The sequence below is a fragment of the Hemitrygon akajei genome, chromosome 22, assembly GCF_048418815.1.
Source record: "Hemitrygon akajei chromosome 22, sHemAka1.3, whole genome shotgun sequence".
NCBI lineage: Eukaryota > Metazoa > Chordata > Chondrichthyes > Myliobatiformes > Dasyatidae > Hemitrygon > Hemitrygon akajei.
The window spans coordinates 65,927,163-65,941,556 of NC_133145.1; positions in this window are offsets into that span (position 1 = coordinate 65,927,163).

Below are 14,394 nucleotides of genomic sequence, written 5' to 3' on the forward strand. Positions count from 1 at the left end.
CCAGGAGCAGTGCAATCATAACATAACAAATGCAAACACTAAATAATAAACATAACAATAAATAGTAAAATACAACAGCCACATGTCAGTTAAAAACAAGTTATAAGTGTCCAGTGCAAGCTATAAGTGTCCAAAGCAGAGTCAGGTAGAGCAGCTATTTAGCTGTCTGACTGCCTGTGGGAGGAAGCTGTTTAGTAGCCTTGTAGTTTTAGTTTTGATGCTCCTGTAACATTTACCTGATGGCAGAAGAACAAACAGTTTATGGAGAGGGTGTGAGGGGTCTTTAATGACGTACCATGTCTTCAGGAGGCATCGACTCTGAAAGAGGTCTTGGACAGAAGGTAGGGAGACCCCAATAACCTTCTCTGCTCCCCTAACCACCCTCTGCAAGGCTTTTTTTGTCGGCAGCACTGCAGCTGGAGTACCAGGTTGTGATGCAAAAGGTCAGCACACTCTCAACCACTCCCCTGTAGAATGTAGTTAAGATGTTAGTGGGGAGCGATGCTTGTTTAAGCTTCCTCAAAAAGTGCAATCTCTACTGGGCTCATCTCACAATCCCAGTGGTGTTCCTGGACCAGGTGAGATTGTCCGAGATCTGCACCCCAAGGAACTTGATGTTTTCCACTCTCTCCACTGTGGAGCCGCTGATGCTGAGGGGTGTGTGCTCAGGCTGAGACTGTCTGAAATCGACGATCATCTCCTTGGTTTTGGTGACATTAAGCATCAAGTTATTGTCACTGCACCAGCTCTCTAGGTGTCTAACCTCCTCCCTGTACATTGTTTCATCATTTTTGCTGATGAGCCCCACCACTGTGGTATCATCAGCAAATTTAATGATCAGGTTCTCCTTGAATCTGGCTGCACAGTCATGTGTTAGCAGTGTAAACAGCAATGGGCTAAGCACACAGCCTTGTGGGGACCCAGTGCTCAGTGTGATGCAGTCAGAGATGTTCCTGCCAACACGGATTGACTGTGGTCTCTCTATCAAGAAATCCAGAATCCAGCGACACATGGCAGTGTTAAGATCAAGCAGCGACAGTTTCTCCACTAGTCTCTGGGGGATGATGGTATTGAACGCTGAACTGAAATCAATGTACAGGATTCTGGCATAAGTGTCTTTGTTGCCCAAGTGAGAGAGAACTGTGTGCAGTGTGGTGGATATTGCATCCTCCGTAGAGCAATTTGGACGATAAGCAAACTGTAGAGGATCCAGCGATGAGGGGAGGCTGGCTGTGATATGAGGCTTGACAAGATGTTCAAAACATTTCATCACTATGGGGGTCAGGGCAACGGGACGGTAATCATTCAGACAGGCTACAACTGATTTCTTTGCTACAGGGATGATTGTGGAGGTTTTGAAGCATCTGGGGACAATGGCTTGACTAAGGGAGATGTTGAAAATGTCCGTCAGGACATCTGCTAATACATCAGCACATTCCTTGAGCACACGTCCAGGGATGTTGTCGGGACTTCCCACTTTTCGTGTGTTAACCCTGGCAAGGGTCCTCCGTGTTTGCTCTGTATCAATGATTGGAGCCGGCTGGTCAGATGGTAAGAAGGGACTGGCTCTCCCCCTTGCTGTAGTGTTTGATGCTTCGAAGCGTGCAAATAATTTGTTAAGCCTGTTAGGAAGAGAGGTGTCGCTGTCATCAGTTTTCTGCCTGATCTTGTAGTCTGTCAGAGCTTGAATTCCCTGCCACATCCGTCTGGTGTCACCTGGGTCACAGAAGTGTCTATGTATTTTGCCCGCGTAGGCCCTTTTCGGTTTCCTGATCCTTAGTGAAAGCGCAGACCTGGCTGAGCGAAGTGCACTCCTGTCCCCCGATCTGTAGTCTGTGTCACGGGCCTTCAGTAGTGAACGCACCTCTGGTGTCATCCATGGCTTTTTATAACCACGTGCGGTGAGGGTTTTCATCACAGTGACATCCTCCGTGCATTTGGCTATGTAGCTGATTACTGCCTCGGCATACTCCTCAATGTCTATATGGTCATCATAGGAGGCTGCTGTTTTGAATATGTCCCAGTCTGTGTGCAAAAAAGTCTTGTAGTGCTGAGGCTGCTCCTTTTGGCCAGACCCTTATTTGTCTTTTCTCTGCTCTCACACGTTTAAGCAGTGGTTTATATGCTGGTGTTAACATGACAGATATATGGTCAGAGTGGCCAAGATGGGGGCGGGGGGCTGCTTTGTATGCCTGTGGGGTGTTTGTATGAACCAAGTCCAGTGTGTTGTCTCCCCGGTTTTGAAATCCACATATTGCAGGTATTTGGGGAACACAGTCTTTAAGCTGGTGTGGTTAAAGTCCCCAGCAATCACCACAAAGCTGTCAGGATGTGTAGTCAGTAGCTCACTGATGGCTTCATGTAGGCCTCCCAGTGCTTCGTTAGCATTAGCCTCAGCGTTGGCACTGGGAGCTACATAAACAGCTGCCACCAGCATGATGGTGAATTCCCTTGGCAGATAGAACGGCCGGCATTTCACAATGAGAAATTCAGCCAGTGGTGAGCAGAGTTTAGCAGCTACTGTAGCGTTCACACACCAGTCTTTATTTATATAAATACACAGACCTCCTTCTCAGCTTTTGCCGGAGCTAGCTGCCTCTCTGTCCGCACGAAACGATGTCATTCCCTCTAGCTGTATCACCGCGTCTGGTATGTTGTCATGGAGCCAGGATTCCAGTAAGACATACACACAGCAGTCTTTAAATTCCTTGCGTGTTTCTCTCAGCGGACGCAGCTCATCCAGCTTGTTGTCGATGGAGCGGACATTTGAGAGCAGGAGGGACGGTACCGCTGACCTGGTGGGGTTAGCTTTTAGCCTAGCATGGATGCCGGCCCTCTTACCCCTCCTCTGTCTTCTCTCACAGCGCTTTCGCTTCCTCCTCCCTTGGAGTTTGTTGAGCTGTAAGAGACTGTTACTGTACTGTATCTCTAAATAATAGGGCTGTCAGAAGTTACAGCGGGACATTGATAAGATGCAAAACTGGGCTGAGAAGTGACAAATGGAGTTCAACCCAGTTAAGTGTGAGGTGGTTCATTTTGGTAGGTCAAATATGATGGCAGAATATAGTATTAATGGTATGACTCTTGGCAGTGTCGGGGATCAGAAGGATCTTGGGGTCCAAGTCCATAGGACACTCAAAGCTGCTGCACAGGTTGACTAGGTGGTTAAGAAGGCATATGGTACATTGGCCTTCATCAATCGTGGAATTGAGTTTAAGAGCTGAGAGGTAATGTTGCAGCTATATAGGACCCTAGTCAGACTGCACTTGGAGTACTGTGCTCAGTTTTGGTCACCTCACTACAGGAAGGATGTGGAAACCATAGAATGGGTGCAGAGGAGATTTACAAGGATGTTGCCTGTATTGGGGAGCATACCTTATGAGAATAGGTTGAGTAAACTTGGCTTTTTCTCCTTGGAGCAACGGAGGATGAGAGGTGACCTGATAGAGGTATACAAGATGATGACAGGCATTGATCATGTGGATAGTCAGAGGCTTTTTCCCAGGGCTGAGATTGCTAGCACGAGAGGCTACAGCTTTAAGGTGCTTGGAAGCAGGTACAGAGGAAATGTCAGGGGTAAGTTTTTCTTAAGCAGAGAGTGGTGAGTGCATGGGATGGGCTGCTGGTGATGGTGGTGGAGGCAGATATGATAGGGACTTTTAAGAGACTCCTAGATAGGTACATGGAGTTCAGGAAAGTAGAGGGCTATGGGTAACCCTAAGTAATTTCTGAGGTAACGACATGTTCTGCACAGCTTTGTGGGCCAAAGAGCCTGTATTGTGCTGTAGGTTTTCTATGTTTCTAACATTTTAGAAAATAAATAAATGTTCATATGATTCACTGGGTCTACTTGCATTGCAATCCAACCTCAAAGATATTTTCACAACAACGAAACAAGAACCTGAATGATCAATGCAACGGAATGGATGTTCCTTAGATTAATACTGACTATTAGAAAGCTTTGGGAATGGCCAGTCCTCCAACTCATTCTCCATTTCAGAGCTCATTCTCTCCTCATTTTGTTATTCAATATAATCAGATCAATAGTAATCTTGGAATTAAAGTTTTCAATTATTCAGGTGAGGGAGAGCAAGAAGAGGCGAAGGGAGAAAAACAAGTCCAACTGCCTAACTACAAGGAAATTTCCTAATATCAACCTCAAATAAGAGGGCAGCGATTCTGAAAACCTGCTCCCTTCAAACAGAGGAAACACAGGTACTATTCTATACACTCAGATTAAACATACTGTTCCAATATAAGCATTGTTCTCAGCAACAAGCGAAGCTAGGATTTATTTTCCCTCCTTTCTACTACTTGAGAAGGTTCAAAGCTAATTTATTATCATACACAACCCTGATTCATTTTCTTGCAGGCATACTCAATTAAATCCAAGAAACACAATAGAATCAATGAAACCCCAGACCAGACAGCACAATCAATGTGCAAAAGGCAGAAAACAGTGCAAATACAAAAGGATCAATGAAAAAAAATTATAATAATAATAAATATTGAGAACATGAGATGATAAAGAATCCTTGAAAGTGAGTCCATTGGTTGTGGGAACAGTTCAGTAATGGAATGAGTGAAATTGAGTGAAGTTATCCTCTCTGGTTCAAGAGGCAAGTGGTAGAGGAATAATAACTGTTCCTGAATCAAGTAGTTTGGGTCCTGAAGCTCCTGTACTTACTTCCTGATGACAGCAGTGAGACAAGAGCATGTCCTGGCTGGTCCTTGATGAAGGTGGTCAACTTCCTCCTTGATGTGCTAATTTTATCCTAAGCTCCTGATTAAGATGCTCCCATCTGGTCCTTCAGCTTCACTCCTCTGTTAGAACATGGAGCTGTAGAGCACTCAACAGGCACTTTAGACCATAAGACATAGGAGCAGAATTAGGCTATTTGGCCTATATTGAGTCTACACCTCCAATTCATCATGGCTGATTTATCACAAACATGAGAAGAACTGCAGTTTCTGGAGATGCAAAGGAACACACAAAATGCTGGATGAACAGGCAGCATCTATGGAAAAAGAATATAAACCTTTCAGACTGAGATTCTTCATCAAGACCATGGAAGAGTGAGAAAGGGGAGGAGCACCAGAGGGAGGTGATGGGCAGGTAAGGAGATAAGGTAAGAGAGGGAGATGAATGAATGGGGATGGTGGGAAGGGGTGCATTTACTGGAAGTTTGAGAAATCAATGCTCATGCCATCAGGTTGAAAGCTATCCAGACAGAATGCAAGGTGTTGTTCCTTCAACCTGAGTGTGGACTTATTGTGACAGTAGAAGAAGCCATGGACTAACATAAGGTAATGGGAAGTAGAATTGAAATTGATGGCCACTGGGAGATCTCACTTTTTGTAGCAGGTGGAGAGAAGGTGCTAGGTAACTATGAAAATGGACAAGGGAGAGCCAGTGGATGTAGTGTACCTGGACTTCCAGAAAGCTTTTGATAAAGTCCCACATAGGAGATTAGTGGGCAAAATTAGGGCACATGGTATTGGGGGCAGAGTACTGACGTGGATTGAAAATTGGCTGGCTGACAGGAAACAAAGAGTAGCGATTAACGGGTCCCTTTCGGAATGGCAGGCTGTGACCAGTGGGGTACCGCAAGGTTCGGTGCTGAGACCGCAGTTGTTTACAATATACATTAATGATTTAAATGAAGGGATTAAAAGTAACATTAGCAAATTTGCTGATGACACAAAGCTGGGTGGCAGTGTGAAATGTTAGGAAGATGTTATGAGAATGCAGGGTGACTTGGACAGGTTGGGTGAGTGGGCAAATGTACGGCAGATGCAGTTTAATGTGGATAAGTGTGAGGTTATCCACTTTGGTGGCAAGAACAGGAAGGCAGATTACTATCTAAATGGAGTCAAGTTAGGAAAAGGGGAAGTACAACAAGATCTAGGTGTTCTTGTACATCAGTCAATGAAAGCAAACATGCAGGTACAGCAGGCAGTGAAGAAAGCTAATGGCATGCTGGCCTTTATAACAAGAGGAATTGAGTATAGGAGTAAAGAGGTCCTTCTGCAGCTGTACAGGGCCCTGGTGAGACCCCACCTGGAGTATTGTGTGCAGTTTTGGTCTCCAAATTTGAGGAAGGACATTCTTGCTATTGAGGGAGTGCAGCATAGGTTCACAAGGTTAATTCCCGGAATGGCGGGACTGTCATATGTTGAAAGATTGGAGCGACTGAGGTTGTATACACTGGAATTTAGAAGGATGAGAGGGGATCTGATTGAAACATATAAGATTATTAAGGGATTGGACACGCTGGAGGCAGGAAGCATGTTCCCGTTGATGGGTGAGTCCAGAACTAGAGGCCACAGTTTAAGAATAAGGGGTAGGCCATTTAGAACTGAGATGCAGAAAAACTTTTTCACCCAGAGAGTGGTGGATATGTGGAATGCTCTGCCCCAGAAGGCAGTGGAGGCCAAGTCTCTGGATGCATTCAAGAGAGAGTTAGATAGAGCTCTTATAGATAGCGGGGTCAAGGGATATGGGGAGAGGGCAGGAACGGGGTACTGATTGTGTATGATCAGCCATGATCACAGTGAATGGCGGTGCTGGCTAGAAGGGCCAAATGGCCTACTCCTGCACCTATTGTTTATAGTCTAGGCAAAGCATTCTCCCAATCTACGCAAGGTCTCAAAAATATACAGGAGACCACAATGAGTGTAGATGACCCCAACAGGCTCACAAGTGAAATGTTGCCTCACCTGAAAAAGACTGTTTGGGGCCCTAAATGGTAGCGAGGGAGGAAGTGTAAGGGCAGGTGTGGCACTTACTCCACTTGCAAGGACAAGTACTAGGAGGGAGATCAGTGGGGAGGGAAGAGTGGACAAGTGAGTTGCATTGGGAGAAACCCCTGAAGAAAGGGGAAAGTGGGTGAGGAGGGAAAGATGTGCTTGGTGGTGGGACTCTGCTGGAGATCGCCGAAATTACGAAGAATTATGTACTGGACGTGGAGGATAATGGGATGGTAGGTGAAACGAGAAACCCTTTCCTTCGTTTGGCGGCGGAAGGATGGGGTGAGGGCAGATTTGCGCAAAATGGAAGAAATGCGGGTGAGAGCAGTGTTGATGGTGGAGGAGGGGGAACTCCTTAATTTGAAGAAGGAAGATACCTCCTTAGTTCTGGAATGAAAAGCCTCATCCTGAGAACAGAGGTGGCGGAGATGGAGGAACTAAGAGGAAGGGATGGCATTTTTACAAGTGATGAGGTAGGAAGAGATAGCTGTGAGAATCAGTGGGTTTATAAAAGATATTAGCGGATAGACTGTCTCTATTTCTGGAGATAGAAAGATCAAGAAAGGGGAGAGAAGTGTCGGAAATGGACCAAGTAAATTTGAGGGCTGGGTGGAAATTGGAGGCAAAGTGGATGAATTTGACAAGCTCAGCATGGGTGCAGGAAGCAGCACCAATGCAGTTGTTGATGTAGCGTAGGAAGAGTTGGGGAGCAATGCCAGTGTAGGCTTGAAACATGACTGTATCACGCAGCCAGTGGAAAGGTAGGCATAGATGAGACCCATGCGAGTGACCTTTTGTTTGAAGTAGGAGGAGCAAATGGAGAAACTATTGAGAGTGACAGCAAGTTCCACCAGATGGAGGTAAAAGATGGTGATGGGAACTGGTTGGGTCTGGTGTCCAGAAAGAAATGGAAAGCTTTGAAGCCTTCCTGGTGGGGGATGGAGGTGTATAGAGACTGGACATCCATAGTGAAAATGAGATGATTGGGGCCAGGAAACTTAAAGTCATTGAAAAGATCAAGAGCGTGTGAAGTGTCACAGATGTAGGTAGGAAGAGACTGAACCGGGGGGAGTAAAACAGAGTCACGGTCTGCAGACTCAAATTCAGTGGGTCAGGAGCAGGCAGATTTATGAATCTTGGATAGGAGGTAGAAACAAGAGGGTGTGGGTTAAGGGAACTATGGGGTTGGTGGCAGTGGATGGAGAGCCCCAGAGTTAATAAGGTCAGTGATGGTGTGGGAGACAATGGCCTGGTGCTCCTCAGTGGGATCCTATTCAAGGGGCAAGTATGAGGAGGTGTCTGAGAGTTGCCGTCTGGCCTCAGCAAGGTAGAGATCAGTCTGTCAGACTACTACAACACCCCCTCTTATCTGCTGGTTTGTTGGTAAGGCTAGGATTAATGTGGAGAGAGTGGAGAACAGTGCATTCAGGGGGGTGAGCTTAGAATTGGAGAGAGGAGTGGTAAAGTCGAGAAGGTTGAGTCAGTTGGTGATAAAAAGATCCATAGCAGGTAGAAGACCAGAGAGGGTTGCCCAGGAAGAGGAGGTTTGAAGATGGGAGGGGGGGGCCATCAGTGTGGGCTGGAGAGTTCATACCAAAGAAGTAGGCTCAGAGATGGGGTGACAGAAGAACACCTTGGTGTCATGGCAGGTGTGGAACTCACTGAGGTGTGGGCGAAGCGGTGCAGGATTTATTGTTCCTCTCAAACCCATTCTCTTGCCTTCTCCCCTTAACCTTGGATGCCCTGATAAATCAAGAACTTATCAACATCTGCCTTAAACATACCCAATGGCTTGTCCTGTACAGCTGTCTGTGGCAATGGATTCCACATATTTATCACCCTCTGGCTAGAGAAATAATTCTTCATCTCCGTTCTAAGTGGTGTCCCTCAATTCTGAGGCTGTGCTCTCTGGTGCTAGACGCCCCCAATTTAAGAAACATCCACTCTGTCTATATAGGCCTTTCCATTTCGACAGTTTCCCCTCATTCTTCTAAACTCAGCAAGTACAGGCCCAGAGCCATCAAATGCTCCTCACATGTTAAGCCTTTTATTCCTGTGATCATTCTCATGAACTTCCTTTGAACCCTCTCCAATGCCAGCACACCTTTTCTTAGATAAGGGGCGCAAACCTGCTCACAATACTCTAAGTGTAGTATGAAAAATGCCTTGTAAAGCCTCAGTATTATATCCTTGCTTTTGTATTCTAATCCTCTCAAAATGAATGCTAACATTGCATTTGTCTTCTGTACTTGCAAATTAACCTTTAGGGAATACTGCACAAGGACTCCTTTTTGCTCATAATCATCTGGAACCCAGGTGATTTTCCACCTTGTCCTCATTTTCCTACATTATCACCACACAAGGGACTTAGGAGTCCTCGTGCAGGATTCCCTAAAGGTTACTTTGCAAGTTGAGTCGGGTGAGGAAGGCAAATGCAATGTTAGCATTAATTTTGAGAGGACTAGAATATACAAGCAAGGATGTAATGTTGAGGCTTGATAAGGCACTGGTTAGGCACTTAGAATATTGTGAGCAGCTTAGAGCCCCTTATCTAATAAAGGACGTGCTGATGTTGGACAGGGTCCAAAGGAAGTTCACAAAAATGATTCCAGGATTGAAAGGCTTATCATATGAGGAGCGTTTGATGGTTCTGGGCCTGTACTCGCTGGAATTCAGAAGAATGAGGGGCGATCTCATTGAAACCTGTTGAATGGTGAAAGGCTTGGATAGAGCAGATGTGGAGAGGATGTTTCCTATGGTGGGGCAGTCTGGAGCAGAGGACTCAACTTTAGACTAGAGAGATCTCCATTTAAAATGGAGTTGAGGAGGAATTTCTTTAGCCAGGAAGTGGTGAATCCATGGAATTCGTTCCCACAGGCAGCTGTGAAGGCTAAGTCATTGGGCATATTTAATGCAGAGATTGATAAAATTCTTGATTGGTCAGGACATGAAGGGATTTGGGGAGATTGTGGCTGAGAGGGAAATGGATCGGCCATGATGAAATGGCGGCGCATACTAGATGGGACAAATGGCCTAATTCAGCTCCTATGTCTTATAGCCTTATCCCTGATTAAATATTATTACAGGAAGGTTTTGTTCAACTAACAATTGAATTATTTAAGAAGGTGACAAAATAAGTTAATTAGGGCATTTTATTGGGCAAAATCTATAGATGTCAGCATGATCCCACGGGGGGGAGGTGGGGGCAGATCAAAAAGTGAAAGTGCACGGGATCTCACAGAGAGCAGGAAATGGGATCCTAAACTATTCTGTGGGAATACTTGATGGGTGTTTCTGCAACTGGGATCCACAGGGCTTAGCTCCTCCTAGCCTCTCATTTCTTGTGAAAGAGTTTGAGCTGGATGTTGGGAACATAATATGGAAATTTGTTGACCATGCGAAAATTGTCTGACTGGTTGACAGTGAATTGGACTGGATTTACTACAGGGAGGTATTGATGGCTTTGGACAGTTGGGTAAATATGGAATTTGAGCAAGAGACATGTGAGGTTTGGAGAGGTGAAGCAAGGCACAAACAAGAGGCTGTTGAGAAGTATGAAGGGACACAGCATGTCCACAGATCCAGGACAAGCTACCGGGTGACAGAAAGTTACTTGAGATACTTCACTCTAATAATCAAACCACAGAGCACAGGGGCAGGGAGGTTATACAGGAAGTCTACACAACAGTAGGTAAACCACAGATTGAACACCGTGTATAGCTCTGGTCACCTCATTATAGGAGAGATGTGTCTGCACTGGGCAGGATAAAGTTGTAATTTATAGAGAGATATTATTGATGCATATAAAAGAATTAGGGGCCCAAAAAGATATTTTTATTAACAAAGCAATCCAAAACCAGAAGTAATACATTTCAAGTAAACACAAAAAAGTCTGGAAATCTGGAATACCTGGAATGTGCTACTAAAGAAGTGCTTGGAAAGTTATGAGCTGAACATGGCAGGCAAATAGAACTAGCAGGGAAGATGCTGTTGTCAGCATGGACCAGTTGGGCCAAAAGGCCTGCTGCCATGCTGAATTACTCTGTGACCATTGGAGCACTGACCTGTTTTGGTTTCCACATGTAATTTCACATCAGTTGACAGAGGTATTACCGGATGTGGGTGTGTGTTCTGTGTGTCACTGAGTCTTTCTGGTTGTCATTGAGTATCACTGGGTGTCTAAAGGTGTTCCAGACATGATTGATATGACTGGTTATCAGCAAGCGCTATCAGGTGCCTCCAGGGTTGCAGATGTTGCAAGGTGTTGCTGGGTAGTCCCATTTTTCACTCGCCAATGCACTGGAGGCTGCCTTGACTCGCGCTTTTTAAAAAATCGGCCTTTATCCCGGAGCATGTGTTTTGCTTTAAAATTAAATCAATTTAAGAGTTTAATAATTTGAAACATTACACTGGTGTTCATGATGCATTCCAGTCTCTGAATGCTGAGAACAATGTGTTTAGAACATAGAATAGTATAGCACAGGAACAGGCCATTCAGCCCACAATGTTGTACTGAACCAGCTAGAAAGTAAATCAAAAACACCCAAACACTAATCCCTCTACTGACACTATGTCATATCCCTCCATCTTCCTTACATCCATGTGTCTATCCAAATGTCTCTTAAAAGCCTCTAATGTATTTGCCTCTACCACCTTACCAGGCAGCGCATTCCAGACATCCACAACTCTGAGTAAAAAACTTATCCCTCATATCCTCCTTGAACCTACCACCTCTCACCTTCAACGCATGTCCTCTGGTATTAGACATTTCAACCCTGGGAAACGGAAGCTCGCTGTCCAATCTATCTAGGCCTATCATAATCTTGTAAACTGTCAGGACGCTGCAGCAGGGACCCAATCGCAGACCAAGTACTGTGTGCACTGTGATGTTTACTGAGTAGCAAATCCAGAGGGGCAACAAAGTAGGTGTCAAAATTCAGGCAGAGATCAAAAATTCCAGAGAAATCCAAAAACCAGAATCAGGAAACAGGCAGAGTCGATATTCGGATGGACAGATTTCAGATTCGAGTGCTGGAAAGGTAATAATGAGAAACAGGTGAGAGGCAAAGTACTCAGTAATACAGGGGCCGGAGTAGAGCAGGAGCAGGGACAGGAGCACATGGGGCATGAAAACAAACAACAGCACATAGCAATACAAAACCACAGATTGACAGCTAGGGGTAAAACACACAAAAAGACAAAATTCAACTGGAGGTACTGACAGTATCCCCCCCCCCACCCCCATGGATGCCTCCTGGCGTCACAACAGGTAGAGCTGGGTGTTGGCGATGAAAGTCCCTGATAAGAGAGGGGTCCAGGATGTTATGGGTGGGGACCCAGTACCTCTCCTCAGGACTGTAGCCCTCCCAGTCTGCAAAGTACTGGAGGCCACGGCTCTGGCGATGAATGTCCAGCAGTTAACACACCGTGAAGGCCTCTGCCCCATTGATGGGCTGTGGGGGAGGGGGAGGGTTTGAGGACAGGACACGGGGGTGGTTCATGAAAGGCTTGATGCGGGACACATGAAAGGTGAGATAAATGTGGCGGAGAGTGGAGGGGAGCTAGAGATAAACAGCAGCAGGGCTGATAACTTCAGCAATGGGAAAGGGGCCGATGAAGCGGGGGGGGGGGGTGGGCAAGCTTGCAGGAATCTACCTTGAGGGGCAGGTCTCGTGTTGAAAGCCACACATGCTGTCACTGGCAGTCACGTGGAGCCTTGGAATGATGGCGGTCAGCTTGATGCTTGATCCTAGCAGAGGCACGGAGAAGGGCAGAGCGAGTGCACCTCCATGTCCACTGACAACGGCGGATAAATGACTTGGCAGATGGAACCCCAATCTCCTCCTCCTGGGCAGGAAACAGTGGAGGTTGGTAGCCAAGGCAGCACTCAAAGGGGGACAGACCGGTGGATGAGGACATCATGCATGAGGGCTGCACCCATGAGATAGTGAGCAGGGAGGATGACATCAGGGACCTCAAGGGTCTCAGAGGAGGAAAATCTTCGGGAGAGGGTATCAGGTTTTCCATTCTTGGAACTGGGGCAGAAGGACAGAGTAAAACTGAATCTTGAGAAAAACAGGGACCAATGACCTTCACGGGAGTTGAGACGCTTGGCAGCACAGATATATTCCAGATTCTTGTGATCAGTCCAGACTAAGAATGGCACCTTGGCTCCCTCCAGCCAATGCCTCCACTCCTCCAGAGCTAGTTTTACAGCCAGCAGCTCCCGGTTTCCGACATTGTAATTCCGCTCTGTGGGAGCGAGGCGGCAAGAGAAGAAGGTGCAGGAGTGTACCTTCTCATCCTTGGCCGAGCGCCGAGAGAGAACAGTTCCTACGTCAGTGTCAGACACATCCACCTCCACAATGAACTGCCGGTCGGTGTCGAGTTGAATCAGGATGGGGACAGAGGTGAAACATTCCTTTAGGTCAGAGAATGCTTTTACAGCAGGAGGGGACCAGGAGAATCTGACAGCAGATGAGGCGAGAGCGGTGAGTGGTGCAGCCAATGTACTGTAATTTCTGATGAAGGGGCAATAGAAGTTAGTAAAGCCCAAGAAGCATTGCAACTCCCAATGAGTCGAAGGTTGGGGCCATTCGACCACTGCCTTGACCTTCTGTTGGCCTATCTGAATGGAACCAACTGAAATTACAAACCCCAGGAAGGAGACGGTATTGCAATGAAACTCACATTTCTCAACCTTCACAAAGAGCTGGTTCTCCAGAAGGTGCTGGAGAACTCTGCAGATGTGACCTGTGTGTTCAGCAAGGGACTTAGAAAAAAATCAAAATGTTGTTAAGATACACAAAAACAAATTGGTTCAGCATGTCCCTGAGAACATCATTTACCAGGGCTTGGAAGACAGCAGGGGCATTGGTGAGACCGAATGGCATGACCAGATCGTAATGGCCTGAGGTGGTGTTGAAGGTCGTCTTCCACTCATCTCCTTTGCTGATGCGGACAAGATGGTAGGCTTACGGAGATCAAGCTTGGTGAAAACTGAGGCGCCTTGTAGTAGTTCAAATGCTGAGGTCATGAGTGGAAGAGGGTAATGGTTCTTAACAGTAACTTCATTCAGTCCCCGGTAATCAATGCATGGACGTAAGGTGCCATCTTTCTTTTCAACAAAGAACAAACCTGCACCAGCAGGGGAGGAAGACTGCCAGAAGATGCCTGCAATCAGAGACTCTTGAATGTGCTTACCCATGGCTTCTGTTTCAGGTACAGACAGGGAATACAGGCTTGGGGGAGATGTGCCAGGCAAGAGGCTAATGGCACAATCATGTGGACGAGGCGGTAGGGAAATGGCCCGGGACTTGCTGAACACAGCCTTGAGGTCCATGTGTTCAGGAGGGATGGCACTAAGGTCTGAAAATTCCTCGGGGGATCTGGGCTTGGAGACAAGGGGATCTGAGCATGGCAGAGGCAGTGGGAGCGACAGAATGGGCACCAGCCTACAATCTTGCAACTGAGCCAGTCAATGTAGGGGTTGCATTTAACTAACCAGGGATGGCCCAGGACAATGGGAGCTTGAGGAGAGTCAATAACATAAAAGGCTAACTGTTCATGATGGTTGCCGGATAACCTGAGACTCACCAGTCTGTGACATGGGTGATGTTAGCCAGTCTCTGACCGTTCAAGACG